Genomic DNA, 21,223 nt, shown 5'->3' with positions numbered 1-21,223 from the left:
ATATGAATGTGTCAACATTCTATGGGAGGGTGACAGTGCCAAGAATTTGGAGCAAATAGAGATTCTTGTTCTAAGAGGCATGGCAGTCACTAGTGGAGAATAATAAGTCCTATAAATTCCTTCTCTTAAATACATTTCAAATTCCTTGCTTCATTCCCTCTCCCAAGACCGCCCTATCAGCTCTTGCCCTCTGTGACTCAGAGTAAGTTCAATAGTCTCTGAAAAGCTCTAGAGACTATTTGACTTCCATATGCCATCTGGTGGTCCATTTAAAATAGATGGTGATGGAGGGAGACTTGACTTGGGGTGGTGAACGCACAATACAATATACAGATGTTGTAGTATAGAATTATACACCTGAAACCTGTATGATTTTATTAACTAATGTCACCACCAATGCATTCAATAAAAATTTTAAAATAACATAAAAAAGAAAGTAGGTTTATAATTCCATTTTCTTAGGGCAAAGGTGTATATGTACCCCCAGGAATATACAAGACTCATTGGGGTGTAGAAAGAAAAAAATAAACTTCAATTTCTATTTATTTTTTTCTAAAAACCACTTCAGAACACTGGCATTATCCATCAAAGTAGAACATACTCTATGACACAGCAGTTTTACAACTAGATTTAGAGCCAAAGGAAATGTATACATATGTACACCAAAGACATGTACAAGGATGTTTCTAGAAGCACTATTCATCCTAGTCTAGTGCCGGTTATAGATGTAAATTCTACCAGTATGGCATACACACTTTATACTTCCTCAGCACACAACAGGATGTGAGAGAGACTGGAACTCACCTCTCCCCCAAAATGTATGTGATGATGGTACTTCTGGGTACAATGAGCAATAGAAAGGAAACTCCAATCCCCTTAGAAAAAATTTATTGTCTTTCTAGAATATCAACTTGAAGACCCAGTGCTAAATATCCATGAAATATCAGACTTCTCTTTAAATGAAAAAAAAAAAAAATGTTTATTGGACTCTAGGTACTCAACTTGGACTAATCACGACTCTGCTTATGACCCAGTAACGACATCATTCCATGCATGTCTGTTTGTTTATTCATTCATGCATGCATGCATGTATACATTTTGGTCACCATACAACTCCAAAGCTATAACAGTATGAATTACACACCCATATGCTCCTCACCTTTCTCCACCTCTTCCAGAGGTAACTGTTATAACTGAAGCGTGTGCTTATCATTCCTTTGTTTACCTTCCAGTTGCATAATCTATATATATATATGTCTTCTACATTTTAGTTATTATTTTGAAGTTCAGATAACAGGTATTATACAGAGTCTTTACGGACTTAATTGTTTCTATTCATTACGTTGCTAAGATTCACCTGTGTTGTAACATGTGGTTATTTCATGTCTGCTGCTGTGAAATATTGCATTCTGTAAAGCTACCATAAGTTATTTATCCACCCTTCATTCTGGGGGCTTTGGGGTTGTTTCAAAACAAGGCTGCTATGAACACTCTTATTCCTGTGCTAACCCTTGTCATTGTTAAGATGAGGTTATATTTCTGGGCATGTCTTTCTGGAAAGGTGACAATGGTGATAACAATAATAATGGGATGATGGTAGCTGATGTTTGTCTAACATGTTACCTCTTACAAAGCACTTTTATCAACATGACCTAATTCAACAACTCCAGGCACTGGCTGGCCCATGACAGGGTTGGGAAGTGGCCAAACCTGTGGCCTCTGGATCTTTTTCAGTGCATTATTCTGGTCTGTCTGATGCATGGTAGGGCCTCAGGACTTAGCTACCATTTCTGCCACTGTGAAGACTAGTTCCACCACAATTCACCATTAAAAATGGGCTTGAAGAAACAAAAGAACATACAGAGGCCATTGGAGAACGAGGCCTGGTACCACCGAAGTTTCTTTTCCCCTTCTCCAGCCGAGGTTGAGAGGCTCCCGGGCCTGTGGGAGAATCGGGCCACCAGGGAGGAAGGGTTTCTCCTAGCACCATCCATCAGGCACCTTTCTCCCGCAGCAGAGTGATTGCCCTTGACCCTTTCCCACCATCTGTCTCCTCGGTTCCCCCATCAGCCCCTCTCCTGGGAGGCCAGGCTTGGTGGCAACATGCCAGCCCTTCTCTGCTCTCCATTCCTGTCACTGAATAATGAATACCAGCTAAGTGATGGGCTGGTGCCAGCCACCTCCTAGCAAATCTTCCCCCCGGAGCTTGGATCAATAACACTTAGCTGCTCCTTTTCAGCATGGAAGCTGGGCAGCAGGAAACCCAGCCTGAGCTGTTGCCCTCAGGGAGGTGCTGCCCACCCTCACAGGCTCTTGCTGATGCCCAGCCCCCCCACCGTGTGTCCTCAGAAGACTGACCACCCCTCCTCCATCTGCAGCCCAAGTCTCCCCATCTCCCGTTAGAATGGGACTGTTCAGCTCCATCTCCAAGAAAAGACTCCTGTATTGGGAGCAATTCCAGGGAAGCTGCGATCTGGGTCTTCTGGGAGCCATCAGCCATCTCATCACCTTGAGCTGCCTTATTTGGGATTAGGAAGCAATAGAGGGAAAGAAGGGGCATTTATATGTAGACAAGTCAATTCAATAGCCGTGGTTGTGCGTCGTGTCTAATCTAAGTACTCAGGTCCAGCCTGGTACTGAGTATCACATCTTTTTGACCTAAAAGTTCACATTGCAGAGTTGAAGGAACCAAAACGGCCAACACTCCCAAAGCCCTTTGCTTATAACTCAGTCCCCACAGTAACCCGTGAGGAACGTACTAACGTCTCCACCCGAACGAGGGAACAAAAGCACAGATTGGCTATGACTTGCCCAGGGTCACAAGGCAGTGGGCAGGGGAGCCAGGGACTGAGCCCAGGCAGTCTAGTTCTAGAGTCTGTAGTCTGGACCGCTACGTCCGGTCATCTTCCCTGACACTCCACCCCCGAGACAAGAGTGGGGGCTCTGGAGGCAGGTGTTCCACACATCACTTCTGCACACTCCATTGGTCACACAGGTCAGCCCTCACCAGTGGGGGAAGATGCTACAGAAAGATATAAATTTCAGAAGGCAAAGCCCCATGTGGTGAGCTTGTAAACTGGTCATCACAGCCAGGCTAATAGCAGCTCTGTCCCACACTTAGCACACGGCAGAGGAGAAGAACGCATGCGCAAGAACAACCCCTCTCAAGGAGAAAACCCCTCTCAAGGAGAAAACCCAGAAGGCACAAAATCTCGATGCCCAAGGGCCCCTGCGCCTCAGCAGTCAGGACAGTGGCTCCATGAAGGAGCATGGGGAAAGGGCTGGGAGCATTCCCTCACAGAATCCCGGAGCTAGCATCCCAGATGTGAGGAGATGTTCAGTTCTGGTGCCTCGTTTGTCTTTCTTACTGTGCTTTGTGTGCGCTCTGAGCAGCACTGGCCAAGTGTCGGGACAGAGTGGACACTGCCATGTGGACAGAAATGGGGAAGACTCAATTGTTTGCAGAGCTTGTAATGGAACCCGTGGCACAGAACAAAGGACAGAATAATAGCTCACACATCAGACCATGACTGCCCATTCCCAGGGCACAGTGGGCAGCACCATGGCCGAGGAGGGGCCGGTTCCACCCCTTTGTCCTGGGTAGATGTGACCTACAAGCAGAATCGTTACTACTTCTCGCTTAGCCAGTTCATCTGCAGACAAACAGAATCAGTGCCATCGAACATCTGCTTCTGTGGATCACGGGGTCAAAGGTCTGTGTCTGGGACCCTGGAGTCCATTTACTGAGTCCTCACGGGGTGTGTCCATGGGGAGATGGAATGAGCTTGAGATCAGGCCCAGCACAGCCTTGGCTTAGATAACGCTCAGCTCTGATGACTGCTGGCCTTCTCCAAGTGGCCGCAGACGTGTCACTGCCCTGACGTGAGAGTCATAAAGCATAGTTCCCAAGCCTGCCTTGGAGTCCATTCTCCACAGAGCTGCCAGCCTCCCCGGCCTCCTGCACCATGTGTTCCCGGGGCTTCAAACCCAAAGAGCCAACCCTGCCCACCCGGTTTCCCCATCACCTGCCTTCTAAGCTACAGCTCACCTGGCCCAACCTTTATGGGAGAAGAGCTCTCCCTGCCATGGTGCTTCTGCTTCCTCAGAATCTCTGGGTCTGATTTAAAGTTTCCATACTGACCCCCCCCCACACACACACACACACACTCCTTCTAGAGAAGGGGAGGATTCCTCCAGCCCCAGCTGGCCACATCTCTCATTCACCTCATCCATCATCCCGACAGGTGGGCCCTAGAGAGAAGCCACAAGCAGGACAGGGGTAATTAGGATCCATTAAGGAGATGAGGCTGAGCTGCAGGGGGCACCATTCACTCCCCACCTCCCTCTTCTAAATGGGGCCATCAGCCATGCTGAGTTTGCTTCCTAACTTCCTCCTGCCACCTCCCACCCCTGAGTCCCAAGGAGACTGAGGCCACAGTGGGATGAATGAGCATCTTGAGAACAGAGAGGCCTGGATTTGAGGCAAGAGACCACAGGCTGCAACAGAGGTAGGGGGTAGAGAAGGGGAAACAGGACCCCCAACAGGGTCCACTGTAGTGGCTCGTCCTGGAGCCCAGACCTCGGCTTAGGAACCCGAACTTTGCTATGCAGGCTGCTCTGGGCGGCCTCTCCGGGTGACCCGGCCAGGGCCAGCCTCTGCAGCAGCTCAGAGGAGGTGACAGCCTGGGTGCTTGGGTAGCTCTCGCTGTGCTGTCTCTGGGAGGCTCCTGCCAAAAAGCAGCGTGCTCCTCTGGAGAGGGTTACAAATGAACCTCTCAGCAGTCTCATCAGGCACCTTCCTCCTGATTAATTTGTCAGACTGGCTGCCTCCCTGAGAGAACAGGAATGCTCAAAACCAGACTTTGATTTCTTTTTTTTTTTTTTTTTTTTTTTCTATCTTGCTCAGATCAGAACAACTTGGGGCCATCGCAGATGGTGATGGGGTGGAGTCTAAACAAAGTGATAAAGTATGAGAAGCACCAACTGGAAGGAAACCAAGGCCCATGCTCCCTTTTCTCCTGCACCCAGGCCTAACCCAGCTGGAGAAAGAATGGAGGCAGTGAGTTGTCCGAGGATACTGGGCGCGCGCGGAAGAGGACCTGTGGCTGTGCATGCTCGTGCACACCCTCTGTGCTCCCGGTCAGGGCTGAGGAGGGGGTCTCCCAATCTTCAGGGAGCGCCGGAGCCCTCACAACCCCTAGCAATAGCCTGGCTGTCCTGACCTGGCAGCCCCTCCTTCTGGGGCAGCGAGATGAGCAGAAGGGCATTGCAGTCCATGTGCAGGAACACGGAGAAGCTGAGAACAAGGGCTCCAGCGCCATCTTTGACTGGCTCCCACCTTGAGGCATGGCAGCAACGTTTATCTCTATCTTCCCACTGGGCTCCAGGTTCAGAGATGCTGAGTGATATGCCCAAGGTCACACAGCTAGTAAGTAGCAGAGTCTGAACCAAACCAGCGCCCACTTTCAGCAGAAAGCCCAGTACTTTAATACATGAGACATGTTCATGCCATCTGAACACCAGCAAGCCACCCATATCTCATAGTCTAGTCCCTCCAATGAGTCTGACCTCTTCCCTCATTCATTCCTCTATTCGTCTGTTCAGAAAATATTTCAGAGTTGATAAGAAATTAACTATGATCTTGACACTTACGTGCCATGGCCTCAGTGATGGTGCTCACCCAGTGGTGGGACGGCTCACAGGCTGAGCCCTCATGTAAGCCAAGCCATGGAACACATGAGCACAGAGTTGCTGAGGTTACATCTGGTTGAGCAGGGCCTCAGGGCAATACATTTTGTGACTTGAACTCCCCAGGAAGGGGCCAGAGATAAAACTTTCCCCTTTGGCCATTTAGTTGAAACTTGTATCCCTTATACAAAAACGCAGGAAGATGTATTTCAAAAATAATTCATTGCTTTGGATGTAGACACAAATACTGTTTGAAATGTGTTTTTTCAGTGCTTAGCAATTTGTTTGATTTGGATACCAAGCTCCATAACGTCTGGCAAGGTCTCATCTGAAAGGAGCTAGCTGACATTGAGGTTCAGGACCACAGACAGTGACCCGGGCCACCTCTACCTTCTATAGCAGGGGTCCCCAAACTTTTTACACAGGGGGCCAGTTCACTGTCCCTCAGACCGTTGGAGGGCTGGACTATAAAAAAAAAACTATGAACAAATCCCTATGCACACTGCACATATCTTATTTTAAAGTAAAAAACAAAACGGGAACAAATACAATATTTAAAATAAAGAACAAGTAAATTTAAATCAACAAACTGACCAGTATTTCAATGGGAACTATGCTCCTCTCACTGACCACCAATGAAAGAGGTGCCCCTTCCAGAAGTGCTGCGAGGGCCGGATAAGTGGCCTCAGGGGGCCGCATGGGGGCCCGCGGGCCGTAGTTTGGGGACCCCTGTTCTATAGCCTGAATCCTTCTACCCAGGACCCTCTGGAATGCATTTCTTAACTTTTGTCCCGAGGTCTCCCCAGAGTGGAACTGGCTTGAATCTTGGATGGTTTTGTTTGGCTGAGCCTCCTGCAGGATTCAGGCTACCTCTGCCTTTCTTTGCTGGTTTTAGTGAAGCCCACACAAGACCAGGAGATGGGAGAGGCCAATTACTAATGTGATGAGAAAAAATAATAAATTAAATTAAAGAACAGCATTGAGGCTTGATATTAAGTATAAGGGGGACTAATAATTCAGAGAGGCAGAAAGTTCTGAATCTACCACAAGGCTCCCCAAGGCAGAACAGCAATGAATGGCCATTATTTGCATAATAGCTTTCTCATTGTTCCCTTTGTGCTTTTGTTGCTTCCAGCGCTCTGTTATTTCCCTCACTCCTCTGCGAGAAACCAGCCCCAGTGATCTGAAACATGTAACCTTCACCAGCACAATGCTGTCATATAGTTATGAAATGGGAGTTTGAAAGGAGACAGAGCTCTTGATCAAGATAGCACCAGGAACCTCTCCTTCTGGCCCTATAGGAAATAGGTTATGGAAGCTTTTCTCCAGGGCTGGCTTCCCAGGTGTGTCACCCGTGCAGGTGCCTGTGCTTAGAGGGGCCCTGTGCTTGGTTGAAAGCTCTGTGATGACTATCTAGAATTTCTCAATCATTTTTGTAACAAGGACAGCCACATTCTCATTCAGCTTGTAGCCCTGCAAATTATATACGCTCCTCTCTCTGAGTCAGGCTTGGCCAGGACGTGGCCTGACTCCAATGGCAATGTAGACACCATGTGACAAAGCCTCCCAAGAGCCAATCCGTCACAAGAGCCAATCCATCACACCATCTCTGACTCTTCCTCCTCCAGGATCCACGCAGCTCCCCCAGCGCCCTCAATGACCATGACTCACAGAATAGGGGACAAATCCTATTAGCCAGGATGCAATCTGATGCCAAAATTCCTGAGCTCAGCTACAACCTAGACAGGCTCATTCATGATGAGATGAAACAGAGACTAACACAAAGATTTCTGTCTGGACAAAGCTCTTAATCGTTGAAGCCCTTCCTTTGCACAGAAGCCCTGAGTAATTTCCTTGGCCCTTAGGTCTCTAATGGTCCCATTAAACAAACATAGGGCCACCCAACCTATGTTACTCATCTCTGCTCTCTCCCTCCTTCTCCACTGCTCCAGATAAAAGTCATTAATCTATTCCAATAAGAAGTATGACTAGATCACTAGGCTGTCAAGATCTTATGGTTGTTCTCATCAGAAATGAGACCCAAAAGCCCCACATCCACAGGCACACTCATGTGGAAAAGACTCATTCCCACATTCCTGCTTTGGAGCTCATTGTTATTCCACCCAGAATATCTGCTCTACTTTCCTGACAACCCATGCCTAGCTATGGATAGGAAGTTTAAACAGAGATCTGGGGTCTGTCTTTCCCTGTACCCTCATTACTGTGCCCAGTGGAGTAGGTACCGCTTGCCACCCATGCAAATCTACTGCCCTCTTCTTCACGGCCAGTGGACCCCAATTTCGGTTTCATATTCACTCTTTTTTCTAGGGTCATCTCCTTGGGAAAGAACACCTTATATCTAGTCTCCTTCCCCAGGAGGGTGAGGCATGCATCTTGGTTGGTCTATGATGATCCATCCCATTCTTCTGCCATCATTGGGTTGAGAGGGATCATGTGACCCAGTCTTGGTCAATGAGATGGGACAGAAATGATAGGGTGGCTTCCATGCAAGAGATTTTCAATTGATAAAAATTGACTCGTAGGAGTAAATGCTCCCTTTTCTTCAGTTGGATCATGTCATGTCTGCAGGAGATGCCTAAAACTAGGACAGCTGTCTTGTGATCATGGAGGACAAGACCAATGGCTGAAGATGACAACAAATAACGATGGAGAGAGCCTAAATCCTTGATGACATAGTTGAGTAGATGGTAACCAACCTGGAACCACCCTGCCTACTTTTAGGATTCTTGCCATGTTACTTAAAATTGTTCTTTATGACTGAATAAGTATTTATTTAGGTTGTTTGTTCTTTGTAGCTGAAAGCATCCTAAATAATAAACAAGGTTTAGCCTATAATAGGTGTGCCTGATGGGCTTTCTCTGACTGTTGGACTCAGAGCACGCATGCTGGCAGATGCCCTTGGAAGTGAGCTCATCAGACTGCCTGTAAGCAACGTGAGTGGCCTAACAGAAAAAAATATTTAGGTACCTTGGTGTTTCTGAAGTTCAGTTAGCATTCTGTCCCTGACTGTGACTTTGACAGGCTGTAATACAGGCAACCAAGGCATTAAAGAGGGAAGTCTTGACCTTGTTTGCATTACTAACTAAAGAAATTCAATCTAGACCTCTTCTTGGAGCCAATCCCAAATAAAATTGGAACAGAAGAAAAGGTTGTCTTCGGTGCACCAAGGTCCTGCTGCATAAATCTGTCCAACTCTTTGATGACAAGCTCATCCCAGATAATTGTTCTCTGCCCCACTTTCTACAACCTATTTCATGCTGAACAAAAGGGCTTACCCATATATAAGAGTATTTTCACTTTTATTATATTTAAAGACTCTGTGGCCAAAAGAATAAATGTCTAATGGTAGAAAACAGATCTTATGGACTCTAGATGGGACATTTTTAGAAAGTGAGTGATTCCTAAAATCCCACTGTATCAGTAACCACTGATTTCTCCTGTTTGAAGCCACTAAGCCTCACTCACTCCTGCCTTCCTCTGCTGGGCCAGCTGAGCTCCTCCTAGCTGTCTATTCTGTACCCACTCTCTGACCTGGGGGTTGTATTAAGATGTACATTCTGATTCAGTGGGTCTGGGTGGGACCTGAGAGTCTGCATTTTTATCCGGCCCCCAGGTGATGATGATGCTGGGTGGTGGACTGCTCTTTCAGAGGTGAGGCATGGAGCTCCTGTAGGTCAGGAACAAACAAACCAAACCATGCCCGTTGTTCAGCCACATAACAGAACACATTCTAGCTACTTAAAACAGTGTGCTATTTAATGATGTGAGAAGTGAGAAAACGTAGAATAGAATCCCATATTTTTTAAAACACAACTAGAATATAGAATGATAGAACCTATCAGATAGATGAAAGAAAAAAGAAGAAGGGAGGTAGAAGGGAGAAAGGGAAAGGAGAAGGGAAGGAGGAAGAAAAGGAGGGAGAGAGAGAAAGAGGGAGGGAATGAGGGAGGGAAGGAGGGAGGGAGGGAGGGAGGGAGGGAGGAAAGGAGGGAGGGAGGAAAGGAGGAAGGAAAGGAGGGAAGGGGGAGGGAGGGTGAGAAAGGAGAAAGGGAAAGGCATATGTCAGAGCACTGATAGTGGTTATCTCTAGGGAATGGAATTGCAGGCATTTTTTTTTCTTTAAAAGTATTTAAATTTTCCCTTTTTCTACAATAATCATACATTCTCTTACAATACAAAAAATACTTATTTTCATCTTTAAATGAACTCTCCCATTTGCCCAAGAATAAACTAACTCATTTGCTGTACTCTGTAAAAAAAAAAAAAAAGGCAATTGGGGGGGGGCTGCGTTTCTCGGAGGGCTGGCCCTTAGGCCTTTGAGAAGGGACATGAGGAGCTTAGGCAATGGCTGTGAGCAGCCCCAGCCCAGGTGGCTGCCACCTCCCAAAAAGGTATCCTGAGCATCCCCGATCATAGGAGTCACCGTCCTTGAACACTGACTGTACAGTTTGTGGGGTAACAGTGACAAAACACGAGGTGACCCTGCGCCCTGGAAGGAGGCTGGACGCTGTAGCTAAAATGAGTGCCTGGGCTGACAGAGGGCCAGGCCTGTGTGCGTCCCTGACTGGCAGGCCCATTGGATTTGCATTCCTGTCATGTGCTCTGGCTTCTCCCCAGGGCTCTTTCTTCCTGCACCACAGTGCTTTGCTCTCTTCCCATTAAATAGTTTATTTTAAGTCCCTAAGATGCTGTCCTTAATAAGTTCTTCTTTCTTATACAAGAGGCACACAGATCACCCTGATTATTTTAGTTTTTCAAATGGAAAAACAGGCAGAGCAGAGTAAGGACCTAGGGAGAGAGAGTCACCAGGGTCATGTTTTAACCCTAATCCTGGGAGATCTGTTTTCTGGACAAACACATTCTGACCTTATCTTTCTCTAGGTCTTTCTCTTATTCCTTTGGGAACCAGGCCCCAGCATCTGCTGTAAGGGTCTTGTAAACAGAGGTCTAAAGGAGGGGACTGTGTAGCCAAGAGCAGATGGGCTCTCCTACCCAATCTAATCAGGGGCAACACGAGCAGGCAGCCTCCCTGGTGAGCCTGGTTCTGGGGTGGTGGTCACCAAAGTCCATGGTCACAGGACATGTGTTAGGAGATCCCAAGCTATGGTAACAAACAGACCCAAAGCATGCAGTGTCTTGAAGAATAAGTAGCAATGAAATAGTAGGGGGAGGGTTGCAGGTTGAAGACACAGCTCTGCCCCACATGGTCATTCAGGACCCAGGCCAGCAGCTCCTCGGCCACCTCCAATACCTGGCTTTCTAGGTTTCCCTGCACATGGTCATTCCAGACAGCCAGAGGGTGAAAGGGCAGGGAGGAGCACAGAGGAAGGTTTTGTCAGGCCAGGTTTGGAAGGGGCACTCATCCTTTCTGATTATGTTCCATTACTAGACTTCAGTCCCATAGCCAAATCTAACAGTGGAGGAGGAAAATTATTCTAGCTGGGCACCCAGGAAAAAGAGAAAGACACATTTTTATGGACAGACAGCAGTCGCCATCATATTTTATTACCTAGAGTCAGACCCCGAGTTTTTGGTGCACAATTATCAAGCACCTATTGTGTGCCAGGCACCATACTAGGCACTAGAGCAGGGGTTGGGAATGTTTTTGACTGAGAGAGCCATGAATGCCACATATTCTAAAATGTAATTCCATGAGAGCCATACAACGACCCATGTACATTACACATTATCCAATAAAAATTTGGTGTTGTCCCGGAGGACAGCTATGATTGGCTCCAGCCACCTGCAACCATGAACATGAACGGTAGGAAATGACTGGATTGTAATACATGAGAATGTTTTATATTTTTAACATTATTTTTTTTATTAAAGATTTGTCTGCGAGCCAGATGCAGCCATCAAAAGAGCCACATCTGGCTCACGAGCCATAGGTTCCCGACCCCTGTACTAGAGACTCAGATATATAAGTAAGATGTAGTTCCTGCCCTTGGAATTGGGAGGGTCCCTACACAGGGGAGATCCTCACCATACAGAAGAACCGCGACCTACATCACAGGGTTTGGGAATGAAGAAATGCAGCCAACCCAAGCCCTGGTACATTTAGCAGTTGCAACATAGGTAATAAGAAAAAGGATTCGTGTGAAAACCTGCGGGTGAGGTATTTGGGCTCATATCTATGAGCAGAGTGCCCAGACCTGGTGTGTATGTGTTTGAATATGAGTGTGTGTATTTGTACGCATGGGTATGTATGAAAGAAAGAGAAATGATTAAACGATATTTAGGGTTTAATCTCCGTTTTGAAGTCAGAACGGCTAGATTATCTCAATCTAGAGTCTAAGTAGTTGCAAATAAATGTCTCTCTCCCTTTAATATTCTCTCTCATTCTTAGATGCCTACCGGAATGACTCAGTTCCATGTTACAGAGTTTAATAAAACCAACTCCCATAATCCGCTAACCCGATGTTTTAGCCTCTCATTGGCCCTCAACTCTCCCTCCCAACAGTGAGAAAAAGGCTAACACAACTGAGTGGAGCAAAGTGACAAGCAGTCCCAGCACCACAAGAAGTGTCCTAGACCCCAGGGAGCTAAAAGGACCTGGACACACAGGTCCCCCCAACCAGGCAGAGGGCTCACAGCCCACCCGGAACTGGAATGGACTGAACCATTTCCCACAGATCAGGCAAGCAAGCGAACAGCACAGGGTGATCTTTGTCCAGAAACAGAACGTGCTAGGTGCAGGAAGAAAAAAAACAATAGAAAAGAAAGTCCCAGGCAGATGAAGGGTGTTGCATAGCTTGATAAAGTCAGAGAGAGCCAACATTCCCCTAGAAGGCCAGGATGACAGGCTTGTGCGGGAGGTGTGGCCCACAGATGGGGAGGCAAGGGGTCATTATAAGCTCAAGTGTCCATGAGCCTTCAGTATTTTTAGGCAAAGAGCAAGGAGCCAGAGCATTTGGTTCCAAGGTAAGAGTGGAACTTACTGAGCAACAACAAGAGCACTTCTCAACAGCAGTCACCTCAGAGAGATGCTGAGGTCACCTCTAGGGGACCCCACTCTGTCCCTAGGAGAACAAGAGCACTGTGTGGACTCCAGCTTGCAAAATCTCAAGTGTTCCCACTGTACCCTCTGTAGGGAAAACCCCACTGGCCAGCCTTGCCCGCACGCAGGCCTCCTCTCCCCTCCAGGCTGAGGGGTGGAGAGGGATAGGACAGGGGTACAGCCGCTCTTGGGGATCAGCCAGGTGGGACCCACCTCGCCTTGAACGTGGTTGCTATGGGGCAAGGGAAACCCACAGTCATATTATCTATAATAACAAAACTAATCACAATGATTCTTCCCACCTGCACAGAGCTGTTTAGCTAACAAGCCCCTTTCTACTGTTACCCACCACGTCCCTGGGTAGCTGGTCAAGGAAGGGAGGAAGCTCCCCCTGCCCGATCCCTCATCTGCCCAGACGCAGGCCCACAGGGACCATGACTCTGGGAGAGGAAGACGGCTACACTGACTTTGGCCTGTTTCTCTCACCGGCACCTGTGGCCTCTGGTTGGCTGTGCCAGCCTATTTTCTGGTGTGCAGGGAACTCCCGTGGTGACACTGTCAGGGTTCCCTGGGGCTGGAGGGGTCCTCGGGACATTCAACCCCTGCTCCTGCCTCTGGGAAGGGCAGCCAGCTCCTGAGTCACTGCGGGCAGATGGGTACCTGTCCTATTTTTTTTTCCCAAAAAAATATCCACAAGGAATGCTACCATCTGCTTAGACAGTCAAATGTGTCGGATGATCTGATTTCCAGAGGGGAAACCGCATCAGCACCACTTGCTGCTGGGACCAGCAGCCTGGGGAAGTGGGAAGAACCTCTTCCATCAGAACTTGTCCGTTCGCAAGGCACTGTCGGGAGCTTCACAGTTTCCAAGGGAATTACCCATGGAACTTGGAAAAGAAGCACTCCTTTGGAGATGGGGCCCCGGCCTCAGGGCTATGGCTAAGTGGGTGTGGGATGGGACCCAGGCGTTTGCGGTTTTGAACAGGTTCACAGGTGACTCCGGTGCACAGGTGCAATCGCGAGCCCCAGGGCTGCATCATCTCATATTTCCTTGAAGAAAGTAAGACTTCCTGGACAGACAGAGGACATGTCCTGTTCTTCCCATTTTGTAGATGAGAAAACAGAGGTTTGGGACACCTACATGGGTTGTCCGGGCTAAGATATCTAAGCATCAATCTAACAGCAAAACCAGGTCCCTGGTCCGCTGACCCGTGCTCCCCTACCACACCACACTGCCCATCAGATAAGGATGGGGAGGATGCTGGAACACTCACTCAAAACTGTACCTCCCGGGAGGGTGGTACCTGTGAGTCACTCCCACTTTACTTTTTTTTTTCTTTTTCCAAGTGAGAGGATGGGAGATAGACAGACTCTCACATGCACCCCAACTGGGATCCACCCAGCAACCCCTATCTAGGGCCATGCTCCCAACTGAGCTATTTTTAGCACCTGAGGTAGAGGCTCCACAGAGCCATCCTTAGCATCCAGGGCCAATGTGCTCGAATCAACCAAGCTATGGCTGCAGGAGAGGTGAAGAAATAGATGGTTGCTTCTCCTGTGTACCCTGATCAGGAATCGATCAGGACATCCACATGCTGAGCCAACGCTCTACCACTGAGCCAACCAACCAGGGTCTCTCTCCCACCTTAATTAATCTAACATGTTTGTACAGTGTTATGTCAGGTCAAGCTTTGATATCTCTAAGCAGGGGGCAGCAGGGGGCATCGGTGAGAAGGCAAATCAAGGAAATAGAGGTTATCTTTCCAAACCATAAACAGCATCAATGAAGACCAGCCTCACCTGAGACTCTTATGTACACGCTAGCTCATTTAAGGCTGTTTCCAGCCTTGTCTCAAGATAAAAATCACCTGAGACAAGTGGGAAATTCTTAAAATATATAATTTAAAGAAAAAGAGAAAACTCAGCCAGAATCTCCTGGAAAGGAGGTGGCAGAATGATAGCTTCTCATTGTCACAGAAGTTTCGAGAAAATCGCTCCCGGGCAGTGTTTCTCGGACAGGACAGGGTGGTCATTCAGGTGTGACAGGACTCTCCGGCTCAGCACTTTCCCCTTGCAGTTGTCCTGGAGGCCTCTCTGGGTGACAAGTTACTTCTAGGGCTGGGTCTCTGAACCTTGGTACTATTGACCTGTGGGGCAGATCGTTCTCTGCTGTAGGGGCTGTCCTGGGCATCGTAAGATCAAGGTCAGGAGCACCTCCCACCCAGTTGTAACAACCAAACACATCTCCAGACAGTTCCCCCCAGTAGAGACCCACTGGGCCAGTGGAAGGGGAAAGGCCTTGGGAGGAGATCCCAGTGGTCACAGGCCCCTCTGCCACTGACCTACCCTGTGCACTGAGGCCAGACTGACAACTCCTTGGAGCCTCCATTCTTCCGTCCGTGAAACAGGGATGATGTCTGTCTCACAGCAATGTTGTAAAGATGGATTATGGTCCAGAACATAAGTTCTGGTTTACTTAGTAAAGGACATCCAAAGGTGGAGGGAATTAGCCCTGGGTCCCCCAAAGCATCTAGAATTGATTCAACAATAAACATCATAAAGGCCTTGTCAGGGACTGAATTGTGCCCTCCCTCAAATTCCTATGTTGAAGTCCTAACCTCCTGTACCTCAGAATGTGACTGGATTTGAAGACAGGACCTTTAAAGAAGGGATTAAGTTAAAATGAAACCATTAGTGTTGGCCCTAGTCCAATTTGATGGGTGTCCTTGTTAGAAGAGGGCATGTGGGCACACAAGAGACACCGGGGAGGAGTGTGTACAAAGGGAAGACCATGTGAGGACACAGCAAGAAGACAGCCATCTACAAGCCAAGGAGAGAGGCCGCAGGAGATACAACCCTGCTGACACCTTGATCATGGACTTCCAGCCTCCAGAACTGAGATAAATTTCTACTGTTACAGCCACCCGAGGAAACTAACACAGGCCTCCTCCTTGATTCTTCCTCCCAAGCAGACACTTGCTCAAGCAATGATTCTAGATCCTGCTCATAACATTGACCATCTATGCCACTGCTTTTTGGGTCATCCCCACCAGACCTCTATTTCCTCTACCCTTCTCTGGGGGGAGGGGTCAGAAGGTCACCATGCAGCCCCACACAAGCACAGTCCTGAGGCTGTGAGTAATCTTCCGTGTCCAATGCATTCACTCAGCCTCCTCTCCAACGCCTTCCAGGGAAGCTTAACAACAGCACACAGAGCTAACCCTCCAGCACAACTCTGTGCTAAACACAGGTTTTCAGCTCAGGGTAATAATACCCTACACGCCTGTACTACAGAGATAAAAAGCCCTTTAGATGAAGGTGTGCCTTCCCGGAGTTTAATAATCAGCATTTCAGTAGAACCTGGTTATAAGTCTGATTTTATGGAGAGGGTCCCTGGGGACCAGGCTTTTCTTAATAGATTAAGAGTCATATATCACACAAATGACCCTCAATTGACTCAGGACATATAAAGATATAGAGCATGTCCTAATAATAGCCTTAACCCAATCAACTGTGCCATGGACCAGGCATAGCTACAGGGACTGCACCCACCTGCATCCCTATGAGGTTGGTATCATCGTCATTTCTGTTGTAGATGAGGAAACTGAGGCACAGAGCAGTCATGCAACTTGTCCAAGGTCCATAGCCAGTGAATGGCCAGACCAGGAGTCGCTGCCAAGGAGTGTGGGCATCTTTAGAGGAAGGACTGCATCCGACCCCTTCCGCCACCCATGCAAGGCCCAGCCCACCGGTGACCCTCTGCTCATGCTACCCAAGCGTTCCCACGGTGAGAAAACACTGGGGTGGGGCCCAGAGCGTGAGCTTTGAAGTCAGACGGACTCCCTGGGGATCCTGCTGGGCCCCCCGCTAGCTGTGGGATTTGGAAAGTGACTGACTTCTCTGAGCCTTAGTTTTTCTAACTGGGAAAATGGGAACACACCTCGTACGTGTCTTCACGGCAAAAATGGGAGAGCCTCTGTCGTAAGACACCGAGCGTGGCAGCAGGCGCCGGTGCTTCCTCTACAAGTGTCCGTTCTCCTCCCTCTTCCTCACTTCTTGTTGGAGAACTCTGTCACCAGCTCCTAGGCAGGGACAAATCTTCTACTCCTGTCATGGGCCAACTGCTTAGTAAGAGGTGACTGGTGTCTCCTGTTGCTCAAACTCAGGCTGACTGGCCACCTAGCAAGGGGCTTCTGATTTCTGCTTCTCTGCATTGAATCTGGCCCCACAACCTTCTGTCAACCCATAGTTGAGTGTCTACCATGTGCCAGACTCATCTGAGCCGTTGGACACATCAGTGAACAAGACAAAGACGGGTTGCCACCTTGCAGACTATGCACATTAACGTCCAGCAGATGTGTTTGATGGTTGCCTCACCACCGTTCTGGTCCAACGAGGATCTGAAGGGACTTGCCAACCACTCTCTACATGCTCCACCCTTGGAGCCACCCTCTTGGTTTAGGGAGTGCATTCTACTATTGCACTCAATCGGTCATTAACAACTGGGAATGAAAAAATTGATCCAAGGAAGACAACACCATCCCTGTCCCGCCCGCCCCCCCCCCCCCCGCCGATGCCCCAGCCCACGTGCTCCATCCAGCGTGGCTCCCAAGTGATAGGGTTCCCGTTTTGTCATTTCTGTCACATGGGGGGAAAGGACAGGAGAGGGGACAAAACCAGAGCCTTCTGGGTCTCTACTCTGAAATAGGTCTATGGCTGTCACTCTGGAGCCTGTCTTGCTCCCCCACGGACGTGTGGGAGCCGGGGGGCCCATAGCCCTCCTACTGCCAAGAAGCAGAAATTTAAGTTTTAGAAACCAGCCTTCTTTGGAAAACATGACGCCTCGCCCTGCTGTCTCCCATGTCACGGACACAAAGGAGTCGTTCCTTGCCTTGGGGAAAGAAATTGAATCTAGAGACATCGCATGGATCATCTTAGCAGCCTCTCCTACATTAAAAAAGGGGGGGGGGAACCGACCAAAGAGGCAGCGGGTAAATTAATTGTTTTTCTGATTAACAAAATACAATTAAGCCCAAATGCTGCCGCTCCAGGGAAGGTTATTCATGTCCTTTTTTTTTTTTTTTTTTCCTGAGGACCATTCCAGCCATGGAGCAATGACAGCTTCATTGTGATCCCTGCAAGCGGGGCCCAGAGAGAAATCATACTGCAGACTCACAGCCACCCTCCCCTTCTCCAGGGAAGCCAGACCTAGCCTGAGCCAGAGGGGCACAAAATCAGGGGTGCTGTGCAGCAGTGAGAACAGTCAAGGGGCAGCCAGCCAGCTGCAAGGGGGGGAGGGGACAGGTGGATGGGGCCTTGGTGGCTCTTGGAGGACAAGGAATCCTAAAGGTCAAGTGGCCTAGAACTGCCCCTGTGGAAACCAGCTTCTCAATGACTATTTGCTTAATTGGGAAGATGGGCAGAGAGGAAGGGAGGAAGAGATTGATGTGCCTTCATGAAACGGAAGGATAATTCTCAGTTTGGATGCAGCAGTAGTAATAATGACAATAATAATACCTCTCACTTATAGAGCACCTACTATGTGCCAGGCCCTCACCTAAAGCGTCCACTGCTTCATTTCACCTTCTCAACAATGTAAGCACACCTAAGATCCCAGAAGTTGAATGACTTGTCCAAGGTCACATCCGGTAAGTAGATTTGCACCCAAGTCACTCGGACTCAAACACCCATGCTGTTGGTCAGAGTCTTAGAGGCTATTTTCCTGTCCCTTAAAGGCCACCAGCCTTGGGTAACACAGAGACTCACAGGAGCAGGGCTGTGGGGGGGGGGGGCGTGTCATGAGGACCCTCCCCATCCTCATGTTGGTCTCTAATGCTAACGGTGCCTTTCTCGCCATCGATGTGGAGCTAGTAGGGTGACAGACAGGATGAAGGACAGAGGGACAGTCAAGGGCAAAGGAAGGCAAAGAAGCAGGTGAACCAAGCAAGCAGATGGAGGTTGGGTTTTTTAATCCATGGGGACACAGAGCATGTACCATCCTGCCACAGAGCGTCCCTTCCAGCCTGGGCTCCAATCCCTTTGGTGGGAAGACCCAGTGGACATTACTGTCCCTGTGTACTCTCCATCGATCTAGGGCTCACTTATCCAAAGTCCGCAGCCACACAGAGAACCTCTGAGAGACAGAGACAGAGCGGACGCTGCCTCCGAGGCAGGAAATGATGAAGGTTTAAATAGGCGATGACATCGAGCTAAAAACTCCAGACTCAGCTGGAGCTAAATTTCAACACTCAAAAAAGCATCTTAAGCCACTTGACTTCCTTGTAGCTCTTCAGATATTTTATGCATTAAATAACAGCTAGCTCTTAATGAAAGCTAGTTACATAAATTTGGGAAAACAGCAACAAAAGCACTTCTTCAAACACAAGACATCAGCTCCTTTATTGTTCCATCGCTCTTGGCATGAAAGCAAGTTTCTGAGAGCAAGTACTCAGGGGGATCCATAATTCGGGCATTCTTCACCTTAGCATCAGGGGTGCTGACTCCAAAGATCACTTACCACCAACAAAGAGCAATCTATCTCTCATATCTTTCTCCCCCCCCCCATCTCCTTTTTTTAGTGATTCAACACCCATCAACTGATAAGGAGCACTACTCACCTTTATCTATCACTCTGGGAAGCGCACATGCTACAAAAATTACTGGGGCTGCTAGACTCTCGATTCATGAAAGCACCACCTAGAAGGTCACACAAGGCTCTGTACCAATTCCATCGTAATGACGTCCAGGGAGACGTACCAACACGTGGGGCTGGGGCAGCAGTACTGAGTGTAACTAACACGCTCCAGCTGGACTGCTTGGGCTCAGACCCTGGTTCTGCGTGTCCCATTTGTGTAGGAACAAAATAAAAGCGTCTTAGGCCACTTGACCCCATAGCTCTTCAGAAACTTGATGCATCAGAGAACAGCCAGATCGTGATGACACCGGTGAGCTTGGGGCCAAGCATCTGAAACCCAGGCCTCAGTTTCCTCCCCCACAAAAGGGAGCAGGTGATGGGCTCAACCTCAGAGAAGTGCAGGGATGACCAAGGAACAAACCAATGCACAGCGCTTGGCACAGGAAACCACTCGATAAACGTAAGCTGTTGTCATGAAATTTTTGTGATGTTAAAAAAAAAAAAATTACTGAAAATAATTGAGAGCTCTCACCAGGATTCAGTGGGCCCCTTGACCTTGAACTTCCCAGCCTCCAGAATGATAAGAAAGAAGTATCTATTGTTTAAGCCACCAAACAAACAAACCCCATGAGCTGCTGGGTCGGGAATGCAGAGCCCAGGGACTGGGCTTGGTGGCTGGGTCCTGACCACTGGCTCACTGCCATGGCAACCAGGCTCTCTGAACCTGTTTCCCTAGTTGGGCTTCACTCCCACTGCTCAGCCCCTCCTCGCACACTGGGTGATCAGGATTGAGATAACGTAAAGGAAGTATAAAGATGGTTTAGAGAACCAATCCCAAACCTCAAGAGGAGGAGATCAGAACCTGCCACTTATTCAAAGCAGTAACACCCGGGGCTAACTGCCACATCCAGTTACCGGTTTGAACACAGACGCCTCCCCCCGCCAGGGAGCTCCCTTGCCCCATCGCTCCTCTGGGGCTCCCTCGGATGGAACCTCAGACCTTCTGCACCATGCATGCCAAGCAGCTCATTAGCATCTTGCATTACAGACCTCCCAGGCCTGCGTTGGCTGAATCTTATCTCCCCAGGGGCTCCACAGAGACTGAGGCAGGGGCTGCCCTACGCCTCTGGGAACCCAGGGCCCTCACCATCTTCCATCCAGCAAACAGCGAGAGTCATCAGCCTGGGCCTCACTCTGGCCACCACGGGATGTGGGGTAAATCAATCAATTCCCCTCTGCTTCAGTAAAATATTATAGAAAATGACTTCTGCCCTGCCTGATCTCAAGGGATGTTTTGAAAAGCAAAATGAAAGTACTTTGGGTGGAAAGCTTTATTTACATGCAAGCTTTTGTAAAAGTTTTGTCACTCCTTTCTCTTGTATTACTTTGTGTGTGATGACTTTGGAGTGAGGAGAAGACCTTAGTATTCTATTGGAGTAAGTTAATGAACCAGAAAACAAGTAATGGGAAGAGTGTGAGGGATCAAAAGAAAACAAAACCCCCCTCTGGAATCTAGGGACCTAGACTGGTTTCTAGTTCTTCCTGTCTTGAATGTTACCTTTTTAGAAAAGATGGCGGCACATAAGGGTCAACATGATGCCCAAAGAGTCCCTGTAGTATTTACCCTCCTCCCTGCCATGGCACTCCGCCCACAGGTCCAGACGTTGATAAAAAGCAAGAAACTAAGAATGTATAATGTCAAGTCTATCTCTGCAGGTCATAATTGTCCACTGAGAGAGCATGGTCCAGGTGGTCATTAAAATCCCAAGCTCTTCCTAGTCGTGATGCCTATGTCTCTCAAGCTAAAAGGAGTTCTCTGAGAAGATGAGAATGAGCCATGGTCACAGCCATTGCTTATTGAATATCTCACATGTGCTATG

The sequence above is a fragment of the Saccopteryx bilineata genome, chromosome 2 (assembly GCF_036850765.1).
Source record: "Saccopteryx bilineata isolate mSacBil1 chromosome 2, mSacBil1_pri_phased_curated, whole genome shotgun sequence".
In the NCBI taxonomy this organism is placed as follows: Eukaryota; Metazoa; Chordata; class Mammalia; order Chiroptera; family Emballonuridae; genus Saccopteryx; species Saccopteryx bilineata.
Note: the sequence above shows the minus strand (reverse complement) of the source record.